The sequence below is a fragment of the Panthera onca genome, chromosome E3 (genome assembly GCF_046562875.1).
Source record: "Panthera onca isolate mPanOnc1 chromosome E3, mPanOnc1 haplotype 2, whole genome shotgun sequence".
NCBI lineage: Eukaryota > Metazoa > Chordata > Mammalia > Carnivora > Felidae > Panthera > Panthera onca.
In genome coordinates, this window is record NC_138354.1 from 4,410,653 (window position 1) to 4,424,875 (window position 14,223).

Consider the following 14,223-nt stretch of genomic DNA (forward strand, 5'->3'; position numbering starts at 1 on the left):
AAGTCCTGGATTCCTACTGCTGGCCTGTGAGGACACCAGGCTTTCATTCTGCTGTTCAAAGCACAGAACTGAAAGTGTAAAAACTGAAAGGCATTTCCAGCAATGATTAGTCTTCCTTCGATTATTTAACGTTGGGAGAATAGAGGAAAAAACTATAAAAAGTAGATAGTAAATGAAGAGGGCTGCATACTGTACATAATATGACACGCTCACATAGCCAAGAGCTGCAAAGAAATGGAAGCAGGAGCTACTGACTGGCTCATTCCAGACAGACTGAATGTCAGGGGAAAAGGGTTTTCTGTCCTGGAGCTGTTGGTTGTTTTGTTTTGTTTTAATCTCAGAGATTACTGGGGAGAGCAAACACACCCGTGCACAAGCCACTAAGAAACACAAAAGGCACACATGAAGGCAAAGCGCACTCCTCTGGTTTCAAGCCTTCCTTCAGCAGTTTGTGTTTCATTCCAGAAGATACACACACTTAACAGATAAACGCTTTCCATTCACACAGAAGGAGCCAAATGCTCAGTGTACACACCGCACCTTGCTGTTTTCACTTGATGGTGCATTTCTTACAGAGGTTTCTTGATCAGTACCTATAGGTCCATCTTAGTTTTTTTTGGAATGAGTTACGTAAAATTTGTTGGCGATTCTAGCACTGGGCCATTCTTAATTTACCTATTTCACATTCTTATGAAAAAGGGTTGCTTTTGGGGTGCCTGGGTGGCTCAGTTAGGCATCGGACTCTTGATTTCGGCTCAGGTCATGATCTCGCGGTTTATGGGTTCCAGACCCGTGTCAGGCTCAGTGCTGACAGCTCAGAGCCTGCTTGGGATTCTCTCTCTCTGTGCCCCTCCCCTGCTCACGCATGTACGCACTCTCTCTCTCTCTCTCTCCATAAATAAATAAGCTTAAAAAAAAAGGGCTGCTTTTGATAAAGTATGACACAGGCTCCTGAATGGTTAACAGCTAATGTTACTGTGACGACTGCTGTGCCCTTTAAAGTAAAATTTAATAGGCTCTGAACTCGAACGCTTACCGAATGAGGAAACAGAGAAAAAAGTTCAAAGAACCGAATAAAGGAAATAGCCTTTTTTCATCAAGTGGATCTAGAAAGCTGAGGCTGTCTCTGATTCTGCTGTGGCTCCGTCCCTTGTGGAAGGACGGGAGGGCAGGACGAGGGGACAGGTGAGTTCTGCGCGTGCGCCGCGTAGAGCTGCTGCCTGGGGACACCTGCCCCTCCCACACAGCCTGTTTCAAGCATCTGGCTGGTGTGTGCCATACGGGAAAGTGACAGGATTTACTTTCAGTTTTGAACACCGTGACTCACGCCAGCACTCTGTTCAACTGTGGCCGCATTTGTAATATTTAAGAAGAAAAGAGAAAGGCAAGTCACCTCAAGATGAGGAGGCAGGGCACCTAGAAACCTACCTTGTCGCTCAGCTCCACGGTCAAGTGACCAAGAATTCCTCACTTTCTGAAGCTATTTTCAAGAAAAATCGAAACTTTGTGTCCTTTCAAAATGGGCTTTCATGCTTTCCAACAATTGAAAAATACGATTTCAAAGTAGTTTTCCTTTTCTCCTGGGCTTTCTACAAGCCAAGGTTGCACAGTGTGAGAAATCTAGGTTCAGGACCGGGATTCCATGCCAGCACGCGAGTAAAAGAAGGCAGACGTGCAGAGTTCACGAAAGTGGCACGCCGAAGGGGCGGGTAACCCAAGTTGACAGAGTTTGAGTTTATTTATTTATTTTCTTTTTATTTAAAAAAAGTTTTTATTCTTGAGAGAGAGGGACAACAAGCGTGAGTGGGGGAGGATCAGAGAGAGAGAGAGAGGGAGATACAGAATCGGAAGCAGGCTCCAGGTTCTGAGCTGTCAGCACAGAGCCCGACGCGAGGCTCAAACTCACGAACCACGAGGTCGTGACCCGAGCCGAAGTCGGAGGCTTAACCGACTGAGCCACCGAGGCGCCCCTGAGTTTATTTTCTTTTACTCACATCCTTAAAGTCCCTTTCTGCTCCCCGTTCCTCCGGAAGACACAGCTGGTGCTGCTCAGAAGCGGGGTGGATTTGGGCTGAGGTTCGCGAAGCCCACACGGCTCACAGCGTGGGAGGTGGCGCTGCAGCTGGCACTGGGCACGCCGGCCCAAGTGCCTTCCATGCTCGTCAGCAAGCACCACACAAGCCCTCCGAACGCACGGGGCTGGTGGGGGCAAGGGCCCTGACGGGCCGAGGGCAGAGTTAAGCGCAGGACCCTTCTCTGACGCCACTCCGTCCGTGGCCCCGGATGCCGGGGTGAGTGCACGTCACTTGTGTGCTCCACCAAGCTTACATCTCACGGCACAGATGTCCACACCTGAACGCACAAACTCGCCAGATGAGAGACCCGGCCCCGGAGGGGAAGGGCTGACCCAAGCACTGGGCACACGGCACACGGCACACGGCCACGAGAGGACGGAGCCGGCCCTCTGCGCTCTCCTCTGCAACCCTGCTGTGTTTCCTTTGGGCTCACGCCACCCGTGCAAAGAGCCGGTTTTCAAAAGGTTGTTCGGCCAGAGAAAGAATTCTAGACGCTTTTACGTTCTAAGAGAAATGAGACCAATCCCCTTCTCTAACCCTGTGCCCCGACACGGAGAGCCTGGGGTGACCGATGTGAAGAGCATTTGTCCTCCCACCAGGAGGGTCCCTGCCAGGTCAGCCTGCGGTGGAGGCCCACCTCCACCCCTGACAACAGAGCGCAGACACCGAGCAATTTTGCCCGACAGCGGTATTTTATTGTTATGACAGTGTCTTGTGACCCACTTTACTCCCTGCTCCTTCCTTCTCGGTTATAAGCAGTAATTAGTAATGTCAGCGTTCTGGCTGGGCTGCTCCAGGCCCATTAATAATGCAAGAACAGGAACAGGACGGATGCGTAAGTGTACAACAGAGGTTTCAAGGTTAAAAGCGGTAACGGAGAGAGCTATGGCGGGGATAGGGGTGTGGTGGTGGTGGTGGCGTGCAGGTGGTTTTGGGAGGAGAGGAGGAGAGTATGTGTGTGTGAGAGAGAGAGAGAGAGAGAGATGAAAGGAGTGGGAAGAGAGAGATACGGAGAGAAAGAGAGAGATTTAAATCTATTTTCTGCAACGCTCAGCTTCCCTTTAGGGCAAGACGTATGGCAAAGCACAACTTCCTAGTTGTCCTCGCTCAAGCTCGCCCGCTCTTCTGGAGTGGACACACGTCTCTGGCCACCTGGCAGGGAGTGTGTCCGTGCTAAGTCTCTGGCGCTGGAGAGTTACTAGTGTATGAAATTGAGGTCAGAGAAAACTATACCAGTATCTTTCAAACATATTTTCGACGTTCTAAATGACTTCTCTTAGGAAGGCAATGCCTGCTTGTTCAGCAGAACTGGTACCTTCCCACTTACTGCTTTTAAAGGAAAGTCAAGACAAGCGATGCAGAACAAGCCCTGGGTTTGGCAGCCAGCACCGCCCCCCCCTCCCCCCCCGGAAGACAAGACTGCGTTGTTACAACTGCTCCCGCATCTCTGCAAATCCCCATCACAGGGGTTGCGAGGGGAGGATTTCAAAAGGTACAATATCGCACATTCCTGCAGAGGTTCGTAGAAGAACTGAATGACTGCACACAGCCTGCAAATCAGGCCTGGAAAAGGATTAGAACAGCTATTTGAGAAACACTTGCTTGGTAGATGGGGGAGGGACTACAAAGCAAGGCTGAGCCCCATCCTGAGCTGTTCCTATCTTCAATGTCTTTTAAGCAGAGAAGGATTTGCTACTAAACCTTTCATTTGTCCCTCACATACCAAAAGTGAGCACTTTTCTGTACTAGGAGAGTAACAACTTTATCTGCTAATTTCACAACCAAGGGCAGAAATTTTTAAAACTGGTCGTCGTAATGCTTAGGTGAATCAGAACCCATTCTTACTTGTGAGTCAGAAATAGTCTCTATGGGAAAAGGAAGCAGCTGGAAACAGTCTTGAATCATAACTACTGAAAGCTGTATTTATCCCCACGGGGCTGACTTCAGGGCCAAGGTTTTCTCACTGGCTGTGTACTGTCCAGGAGCCCCTGAGCACGTGCCGTAGACGGGGCTCCTGCACAAAAGCCCGTGAGAAGAAGAAAGGCAGAGCAGCCGAGTTCCAGCGCTTTCCACTTGCCATGAAACCCCACCCCCTCACCTAAAACCTAAGGCCACACACTCTTCTTTGAGGGAGGTGAAGTCAGCCCCCACAACGATCTGGGAGAAATGGCTATGGGCTTGAAAACACACAAGCACAGTTTACAAATCACATTTCTACCTTTCCCTGCAAGTTTCCTTAAAGCCAACAAAACAAAATAAAAATCCTTTTGCTTTAAAAGTTCAGGTGACTGGGTTGATGAAAATGGGTGCGTTATTTTTTTTTAATTTTTAAAAATGTTTTTATTCATTTTTGAGACAGAGAGAGACAGAGCATGAGCAGGGGTGGGGCAAAGAGAGAGGGAGACACAGAATCCGAAGCAGGCTCCAGGCTCTGAGCTGTCAGCACAGAGCCTGATGCGGGGCTCGAACTCACAGACCGTGAGATGATGACCTGAGCTGAAGTCGGACGCTTAACCGACTGAGCCACCCAGACGATGGCTATTTTTTAATTGAGAAAGCAAGACACGCATAACTCCCCAACCCCTTGCGCCTTCGTGTGCCTCCCCCGACACAACTCCTGGGGCCAGTTTAAGAAACTGCCCATCCTCCCAGTTCTTCTGTACGTGTCCACACATATCTCCTGAGACCCGAATATAAACGTACCATTCCCACCCGCCACTCTACACCTGGCTCTCTTCACTTAATACATCTCGGGGGCAGCTCAGCGGTGGCACCACCACACCCATGTCATCCTTCTAAATCTTATTGCGCACGCCAGGAGTTGACTGACGGGAGCTCACGGGCCAAATGTGGCCTGCTGCCCATTTTTCTAAACACCATGTTACTGGATCACAGCCACGTTCACTGTTCACATATCATCCAGGGTGACTCGCGAGGTACGAAGGCAGAACCGAGTAGCTGCGACAGAGACTATGCGGTCGGAAAAGCCTCAACTGCTGGCTGTCTTGCCCTTCATGGAAAAAGTCTGCCATCCCCCAGTGTAGCGCTGTATGGATGCGCCAAAATGTACTTGACTTGTTTCCTGCTGGTGAACACGGTCATGGAAAATTCCTTACTCCTTAGAATTCCTCTTATTCCTTAAGAATAAAATTACAACTCTGCAAATGCTGAGGGGCGTGAAGAAGGATGAGGAAGGGAAGAGCAGGAGCTAGCTGGGAAGAGGCCAGCCTGAAGGCACAGGCTTCAAGAGGGAACTTCAGGGTGAGCTACAACCTCCCGAAGTGTCACTTCCTCTTTTTAGAGGAAACAAGAGGCGAACTGTGGGTCTTTTGATAAGAGGAAATCCCCCTCTGCTGTATCAAAGCTACTCCCTGTGTTTGTGTTTTTCTAAGTCTGGCAAGGCTGCCCGAAGCACACTGTGACCAAATTAGGAAGCGAGCAGGCTGATGTCTCTAAGCCGGTCACCGCACAGCCAGGACGCCCGAGCATGTGTAGACAGTGATGGATGGGGAGGGAGAGGCTCCATCCAAGAAGGAAATGCTATTTGCTTGAGCAATTAGCCTTATAAAAGTTACACTTAATAAGAATTAGTAAGTGTTCTGTAAGACGAAATTCACTTGCTACTGCTGACAAAAAAAAACAAAGGCTTCAAAGGTTTCGACAAGGAAAGATTGTGGGAGACAGAGAGTGGAGACAAATTTTGAGGGGCATTATCCTGTTTATTTCGAGGGCAGTGAAGATCTTGAGAAGTGCCAGGGGAAAATATACCAACTAGCTCTTTAAAAGATTCAGAAGTTTTACACTATTGAGAAAAAGAAAAAAGAATTCAGGCAGGTCGTGCTAAAAAAGAGTTGTGTAAACGCTCCATTTTACCACTACTGCCTCCCCAACTGCTTCATTTGCTGGAACAGTAAGGTTTAAACTCATCTTACAGTTTCCAACAAGGTCTAGGAATGTGTGACACTGAATCATTCATACTGAGCTCCTTTCTGCCATCTCTACTTGGTGATATTCTCTTCCAGGAATGACTTCTGAGTTAACTTCTGATTCTGAGCCAACAAGCTGACAATCTATTCTGACCACCAGTACTATCGGGGTAATAAAGTTTAAACTTGAAAACCCTTGCTTTCCTCCCAAATTTCCAGATCAGCAAGATTCTTGGACATGGTTTTTATTCCCCGAAGAATGTGCTTGGGTCAGTTCCAGCATTCGCTCTGAAATCAGATGTGCAGTTAAGAGTTAAGGTAAGTTTTAAATGACACATCTCAGTTCCTCTTTACAGGAAAACCTTCAAGGGAGCCAGGCCAAACGATGTGGGCACTGTTTTTGGCTCAATCGGAGAACCTGTCCTCTTCAGCTAGAGAAGGCGGAGGCCCAGGGCAGAGGTCTGTGCGGGCGGTGTGCTGGGGTGTGGGGCTCCCGCTGAAACAGCATGCTGTGCGCTGCCGCTAATGTGTGCTGAGCTGGCATTCTGGTTCCTTCACCAGGCTGCACGGGGCAGGAATTTCGCAGCCCCACTCTCATGTTGTCGAAACAGCTAAACGTTTGCTTCCTACCTACTCCTATACTGATTCCCGAACAACATTTCCTTACAATCACCTCAAGGGCCCATGGATTTTACAGGTAACAAGGCTACAAGTAGGTACTTTCTGAAAGACCCTGGCTGACTCACACGCAGTCCCACCAGTTGAGAACTGTACTTTTATTAGTCCGGGTTTCTGTGGCCCATCATTAACGGAGGCGATTGGTATACTAACAGACCACTGAGGACACGCACAGATTTGACCTATCCTGGAATCTCTGCAGAGTCCCCATGTAACTGAAAGACATAAGCTGGAGGTCTTCCTCAAGCTACACGAACCTGGCACTCAGTCTCTTCCCTGCACCTGCACAATGAAGGTGCCGGGGCCACATGATCTCCCAGGTACCCCTTGCAGATCCAACGCCCGCAATCACAGATTCGGGAAACCAGAGGCCAGGATCACAGAGCCGTGCGGGCAGGCCCAGTGCAGCTCCTCCGAACAGGGTCTGAACTACACATTCACGTGTCCCGCTCGGCCAGTGCCGAGGATACCCACACCTGTCCTGACCTCACGCTGCCCATCAGATGGCACACCACGCCCTGCTCTCGGACACCCCCCGCCCCGCAGCCGGGCCTAAGCCAGAGGTGTGCTCTTTCCAAGGCTGTCTTCTGCTTTTTCACTGCAGTGCAGAAGGCACCGCGGCTCTACACAAGCTTCGTTGTCCTTTTATGGTAGAAAAATGAATTGCTTGCCCAGCAGTGGAGCTGAGAGAGATGACAGAACGGAAAGTTGTCATTTGTTGTGGTTCTGGCAGCAACAGAAGAGAGCGTTCTCCCCTCAGCCACCCTGGGATGGACAGTGCACGCCAGGCATTCAGCGGGGGAAAAGCAAACCCAGCCAAACTGCTCCCAGAGGCATTCCTCCCTTGCCTGGCCTGTGAACGGATGTGTTTATTTATGAAGAGTGTCAAGATTTATTTTGGGGGAAATGCACTTTTTACAAAACAAGGTATAAAAAGGCCGTTTTGTGCTCTGCTAGAAGCTCTTAACAAAGGTACCCCAGAAAACACGGTTCCAATCAGATTGCATCCAAGGAACGGGCTTCATTTCCTTGCAGGATAAGGCTATGGGATGGGAGCTGGGCGGGGAGGTGACCTCGCTCAGAAGGGGGGGGGGGGCCGCAGCTGTTGCTGAAGGAAGCCCAGCTCAGCCCACTGCCTGTCTGTCTCTGGCTCAGCTCGGAGGGATGGGGGAGTAGCCACCAACTCCAGATAAATACATTCCTGGGAAAAACACACCAATATCCAAGTCCCTGGGGTAATAAACAGCAGTTGGTACCACAGGGCCTTAAATTGTTTGCATTTCTGTCAGGAGGCCCACAGAAAAAAAAGCAGGCCTCCCAGCAGCTGGGAAACCATGTTGCAAAAGGAGAATTAGGCAATTCTCTGTATGCACATCGGAGTTAGGGAAATTAAGCTTATCTGAGTGAGAGAAATTAAGCTTATCCAACATGCTTTCAGCTGGAAAACAAGCCATTTTAAATGGGTGGGGAAAAAACTTTGTGATGGTTACATGGTTTCTTCCATATTTAAAGCACCCAAGGACTAAAAAAATCACGCTGGCCACAGAGTGGTAGCTAAGTAGCAGCCACTAAAAGAGGGGCCAAACGTCTGGTTTTCCTACAGCCAGCAATGCAGACCCTTCCACGCAGCAGGGGGTGTGCTCCAGAGACAGCCAGCCTCTGGACATGTGCGCCCAGGATGTGTCCACCTGGCCTGTGAACGGATGTGTTTATTTATGAAGAATGTCAAGATTTATTTCCTTGCACTGTCTCTGCCTCTATCGTCGCTCGTGACCACTGCTGCCTTCACCTTCTGGCCTGCCCGCCCTGGTCAGCCCTCGGAAGACTAGCGTTTCTTCAGGCTAATCCACTCCCACCGAGGTCTTCTGGAGAAGGGTCAAAGATTGCTAGTGAACACCCACAACAGTGCACTAATGGGCTTTGGGACTGGATGGTTTGTTAACCAAGGACAAAGGAGCACCGTGCATTCCCAGGTCGCGGGTCACTAGGTCACCAGAAGTGACCAGATATTCCAGCCCCCCTAACGCTGTGTATCTAGTCTCTCTCCCCATCATGCCCTCTTTCATGGCTCTCCAAGGCCCGCGCTCCCACCAGAACTCTGATCACACCATCCCAGCATTAGGCTCGCAACGGCTCCCTGGGGTGTCTGCAACCAGATTCAGGCCTCTGCTCTGCAAACCCCTTTCTATCTAAGGTCCACTCCTCCCAGTGTGTACTCTTCCTGCTCTGTCACACCCGTCTAACGGCTGACCCTTGTTCAGCTCTGCTTGCATCCCTCCCTGGCCAGGAATACTGGTCTACCTGTACCCATCGGGTCCCGTTAGGACTCAGGCCAAGACCCAGCTCTTCCATGAAGTGTTTCCAGACTGTGCCCAATTAAAGTCCCCCCCGCCCCGCCCCCCATCCCCAGATCCCTCCAGCAGCCCCTGTCACCATCTCACTATTTAGCCGTCTGCATAAGGAGTCGGCTTCTCTGACCCCGATCTCAGAGTACGGTTGTGGCTGCCCCTTTTGTATTTCTTCAGGCATGGCAATACTCAGTCAAAATCTGCTGAATGAACGACCAAATTCCAATCAAAGCCAACCGGCCTGTCTTGGCACAAGCCTATGCCGACGGAGCAGTGAAGCAGTGTGTTCAAAGAGGGAAGAAACGTGAGACAGAAGGGGGAAGACCTTCATCAGCTTCTTCTACAGGAAGACAGCAAGGCAAAGGGTTTTAAGAAAGAGCGAATCCGAAGGAAGAACTCAGGGGAGAGAGAAGAGCTGTAGGGCAGAAAGGGCCACGGTGACAAAGGGCTCGGGGGCATGGGGCTTGCCTGGACAGAAGACCCACCCTGGGAGAGCTAAGTGGAGGTCAGAGTGGGCACTGGCCTCAGAAGGGAGGAGGAGGCCTTTACAGGAGGAAAGAGCCTGGGAGCTAAGAGGATTGTGACAACAGGAGACGTTTTAAACAGCAAAATCTCGAAGAGGGGACAGGAAGGGAAAAGGACAAGCAGGAGTCAAAGGCAAGAGAAGAAAAAATTGTGACCTATCTCACCCTCTTTGGGCTAGAATCTGGATCAGCTTCTCAGGTACAGGGAGCTTTTGAAATTTAAAATACTTTTCATATGAATTTCTGATGGAAAATAAAACTGAAAAGTGCTTTTATGAGGCTACAGGGATTTGATCTGAGAAACTCTTAGCCTGTTTCTCTTTGAAAACCAAATGCCAACACCAGTTTCAAAACCCTCAGTATTCTAGAAACCAGGGACTTTGGACTGGAAGGACACTCGAAAGGTCATCTGGTCTCTTTTCTGGCCTTGAAGCTGCACCACTTGCTGGAAGGCATTCCAGAGAAGGGAGTCTGTCCAGAGCTGTCCAGCAGCCTCTGGCAGGGCCTCAGCATAGGGCTCCAGGCTCCTGGAACAGTCTCCCTGGTTACAATATGGTATAGTGACCCATCGTGGGATTTCTTCTGGGTACCTCAGGTCTTTTTTCTCAGGGAAGCTGGAAAACACCAGGTCACTACCACTCCTACGGAAGAATCTTGTACAAATAGAGACCCTCTCCCCTGCTCTTCCCTCCTCCTTCCAGGAGGAGGGGCCCTTTCACACCTTCCCACAAAAAGCTTTTGACAGTTTCCTACACATTTTCCTAATCTCTTAAAAAAGTGACAATGCCACAGAACTGGACATCCGATTAAGGGTCTTTCCAGTTCCCAAGACTGAGAGGCCCTCAAAAGAACAAAGTAGTTAAGAGCACAGATACAGAAAAGTCAAGTGAAATCAGACTTTTAAAACGCAGTATTTAAAAAAAATTTTTTTTCCCAACGTTTTTTAGTTTTTTATTTTTGGGACAGAGAGAGACAACAGAGCATGAACGGGGGAGGGGCAGAGAGAGAGGGAGACACAGAATCGGAAACAGGCTCCAGGCTCTGAGCCGTCAGCCCAGAGCCTGACGCGGGGCTCGAACTCACGGACCGCGAGATCGTGACCTGGCTGAAGTCGGACGCTTAACCGACTGCGCCACCCAGGCGCCCCTAAAACGCAGTATTTTTAAAATTAACTTTGTTATGAAAAAATTTAAATATACAAAAAAGTAGGCAATAAACATGAGTGATGGATCCCCACATGCCCATCACTCAGGTTTCATAATGATCAGCTCAGGGCCAATCAGCTTTCTGTACCCCATCTACTCTCCTGTCCTCTCTCACCCAGTGTAATTTTAAGGTAAACCCCAGACGACATATTCTTTCATTTGTAAGCATTTCAGTTTGTATCACCAAAAGATAAGGAAGGAGAGTTAAAACTGACCAACCGTACCCAAATCACACCTCAAACCACAGAACAGCCTTGGATTTGACTCCTGATGTTGTCACTTGCTAGCTGTGACTCTGGAGAGACGAGGAGCAGAAAATCCCTGAGAGGCTGTCGGCAGGAGCTCTGCTGGCAGGCTGCTCGGCATCTGCCTGTCGAACTAGGGAGCCGACCCCCATCTCAAAGGGCCCTGAGCACCTGCGCGAACTTTCTGGCAGAATGGCACAACAGCTTGTGGGTGTGCTTCTTCCCCAACCGCAGCCGACTGGACCGTTTCTCAGCGCTGATCCTAGTCAACAAGGTCATTCTGTGCCCGTTTTCTCAAGGCGCATCAGTACGTAACGCAGACACAGAGCACACAAGCTGCCCTTCAGTTTCGTGGGCTGGCAGGGCTGGCTCTTTAGCCTGTGACAGTGGAGACGAAGGGCAGTGGGTTCTGGGTCTGGGCGGTTCATCCCACGTAGAACGGTAAACTGGCCCACAGACAGGCACGGGTTTCTAAACATGGTCTGGGAGAAAGCCATGCGGCCTCTGGGGACTAGACAGGTGACAGAGGCCCTCCTCATTCTCTGTATGTTTGTCTCAAAGTCAGGGAGGACACCGAAGAGTAAAACGCCATGCTCAATGCTTAGTTACTCCACAGCGACAGGAGAATGACCTTGAGCCCAGCGGCACACATGAGAAATCCCACCCCGCGACGGCTCCGCTCCGTGCTTTAAGCCTTCCTCTTTGCTCCCGCCTCCCGTGCCCCCACGCCTCCTCCCTGACACAGACACCCACGGGGAGATGGGGTGTTTTCACGCTTGTGTTGTCACCATAGCAACCATTTCTCTCCTACCTGCAAGGCTGGAAGCCCTCAGTGCTCTGTGCCGAGAACGCAAAGAGGGCACACGAAGGCTCTGTGCTCCACAACACACACACACAGCACACATGCACACACACGCAAACACGTGTGATGCGTGCACACACTCCTTCAAGGACACTGCAGTCAGCACCACTAAAACAAATTAAAATGCTGACACCGGGTCACACAATTAGCAATTAGACAAAAAGGCAGCAAATGACCATAAAATGACATTTTGTAGACATCAATTCTTGAGGGATTCAAAAAAAATTTTTTTTTAATGTTTATTTATTTTTGAGAGAGAGACACACATACAGAGCATGAGCAGGGGACGGGTGAGAGAGAGAGAGAGAGAGAGAGAGAGAAAGACAGACACACACACACACACACACACACACACACACACACACACACAGAATCCGAAGCAAGCTCCAGGCTCCAAGCCGTCAGCACAGAGCCCGATGATGTGGGGCTTGAACCCACAAACCATGCCATGACCTGGGCTGAAGTTGGACACTTAACCGACTGAGCCACCCAGGCGCCCCATTCTTGAGGGATTTTTAACGTGAGATTTCTGAAGACTCTGAATCAAAACGCATCTCTCCTCTGATGAGGCACACGCAAAAAAGCCATTAAGTTATTTTAACAAAACATATGAAGGCACTAAACAAATAATGTGTAGTTTCCAGAAAGACAGGCACTGAAAACTTACAGTCCCCCTATGGTTTGCGAACAGGGTTAGAGACTGTGGAGAGCCTGATACGCAATGGCTCACGGTGGCCACAAAAACCGTGAGAAAGGGGTCAGAGTTTCAATTTTAGTAAGTGCCCATACAAATCTGTTAAAAATTCAGTCTCTCTCTTTATATACTACAGACAACGCATCTTAGTAGAAACCAAGACACCAAAGAGAGACAAGGAGGCATGTCCCTTCACTCCAAGGTCAGTGAAAGGCGAGCAGCCCCGACCTCTAGGCCTGCCTGCTGCACTGGCGGCACGTGGGGCAGTCAACACCCCAAGATCAGCACCTTCCCAGGAAGACAAAAAAACATACCCAATGAGTCACGGAGACAAACCGTGGATTTTTATCTTTACTTTGTGACTAATTCTGACTTCTCCAGCAAAATGTACAATCGTTTTTCTAGGTCCATCCTACACTCATCTCTTTGAATATTATTCCCTGGGATGCCAGTTTTTTCAAATAGGGATAACACCACCACCACCACCACCACCACCACGAGAAACTCAAGAGGAGGGACAAACCAGTGCTGCGGACCAAGCAACTGAGACTGACAGAACAGACCCACAGGTAGCCTTCATTAGGACACAGCTCTCCCCAGGGTAGCACAGGTCCCTCTCTGAACTTGAACAATGCAGGCTCAAGCGACAGCAGTCATTTCTTCCGGAATGCATCAGGACAAAATTTAGCTTAAAAAAACCCATCCCCTTTCCACAGTGGCATGCTAGTAAGAAAAGAGTTTTCTGAGTACATGATTTGAAAAACTAGGTATGCAAGGAGTCATTTGTGGGTCCCCCACGGGACTTCACATCTACCCATTTCAGGGGAATCCCACCCTCTGGTGGTGGCGGACATTTTACAAACCTGGGAGAAGCTCCTCCTTCTAGGAACTCCTCACCTGCACACACTCACTGCTGGCATCAGTCTCCCCCTTCCTTGTGCGGCAGCTGTTGTTTCCGGACCTAAGAAGTGCCAGACTCTGGAGTGAGCGCTTCACCTGCATCACGCCGTTTACTCCTGGGCCCCTGCTTTAGGACACACGGCCGTTCTCGTTTCACACATTAAAGAACCATGGCTCGGGGAGGGGACCTATTTACCCTAAGTCACGAAGTCAAGAAGTGGGAGAGTTGGAATGAAAGCATGAGCCGATTTCGCATCAAAATCCCTGGTCTTAACCACTGCGCCAGACTGTCTCCTGAGCCGCAGTGGAGGCGACAGCCACGGGCACCTCGGGGTCTACGGCCTCACCACACCCAGCACAGTGCTGGGTCCAGAGCAGCACATCAACGAATGCCTCTCGTATAACTGTTTCCAAAAGAATCTCAAAACAGAGAGCTTAGTAATAAAGCCCAGCGAAAGCGCCTGTTCCAAGCTATGCTGACAGAGGAGGAACACAAAGCCTGGGAATAAGAAGCTGTGTGACTGGCCTCCTGGAAAATGGCAACATTTTAACCATCTAGAGCAGTTTCAATGGGCGAGAAAAGAAGCACTGGAATGTCCTCTGGGAGCAAGACATAGTAATGCCCATGCCCACCTCCCGCAGGTCAAGGAGACAGGCAAATACCAAGTCCGCATGGACACTTCGGCCTGTCTGGACCGCTGGGCTCTGAAATGCACTCCACTACCTGGGGGAGGGGCTGCAGTCAAGCCTTGCGCTTCAGGGGAGG

General features: G+C 49.9%; 1 protein-coding gene and 1 long non-coding RNA gene across 3 annotated transcripts in view; one reads left to right on the forward strand and one right to left on the reverse strand.

Annotated features, from left to right (window-relative positions):
- RNF216 (ring finger protein 216) overlaps positions 1-14,223 on the reverse strand; it is a 144,979-nt gene that overhangs the window by 65,628 nt on the left and 65,128 nt on the right. The window lies entirely within an intron of this gene.
- Positions 1,077-6,452, forward strand: LOC132689639 (uncharacterized). Its single transcript, XR_009615083.2, has 3 exons — positions 1,077-1,185; positions 6,221-6,319; positions 6,358-6,452. It is a non-coding gene; the product is annotated as an uncharacterized LOC132689639 (long non-coding RNA).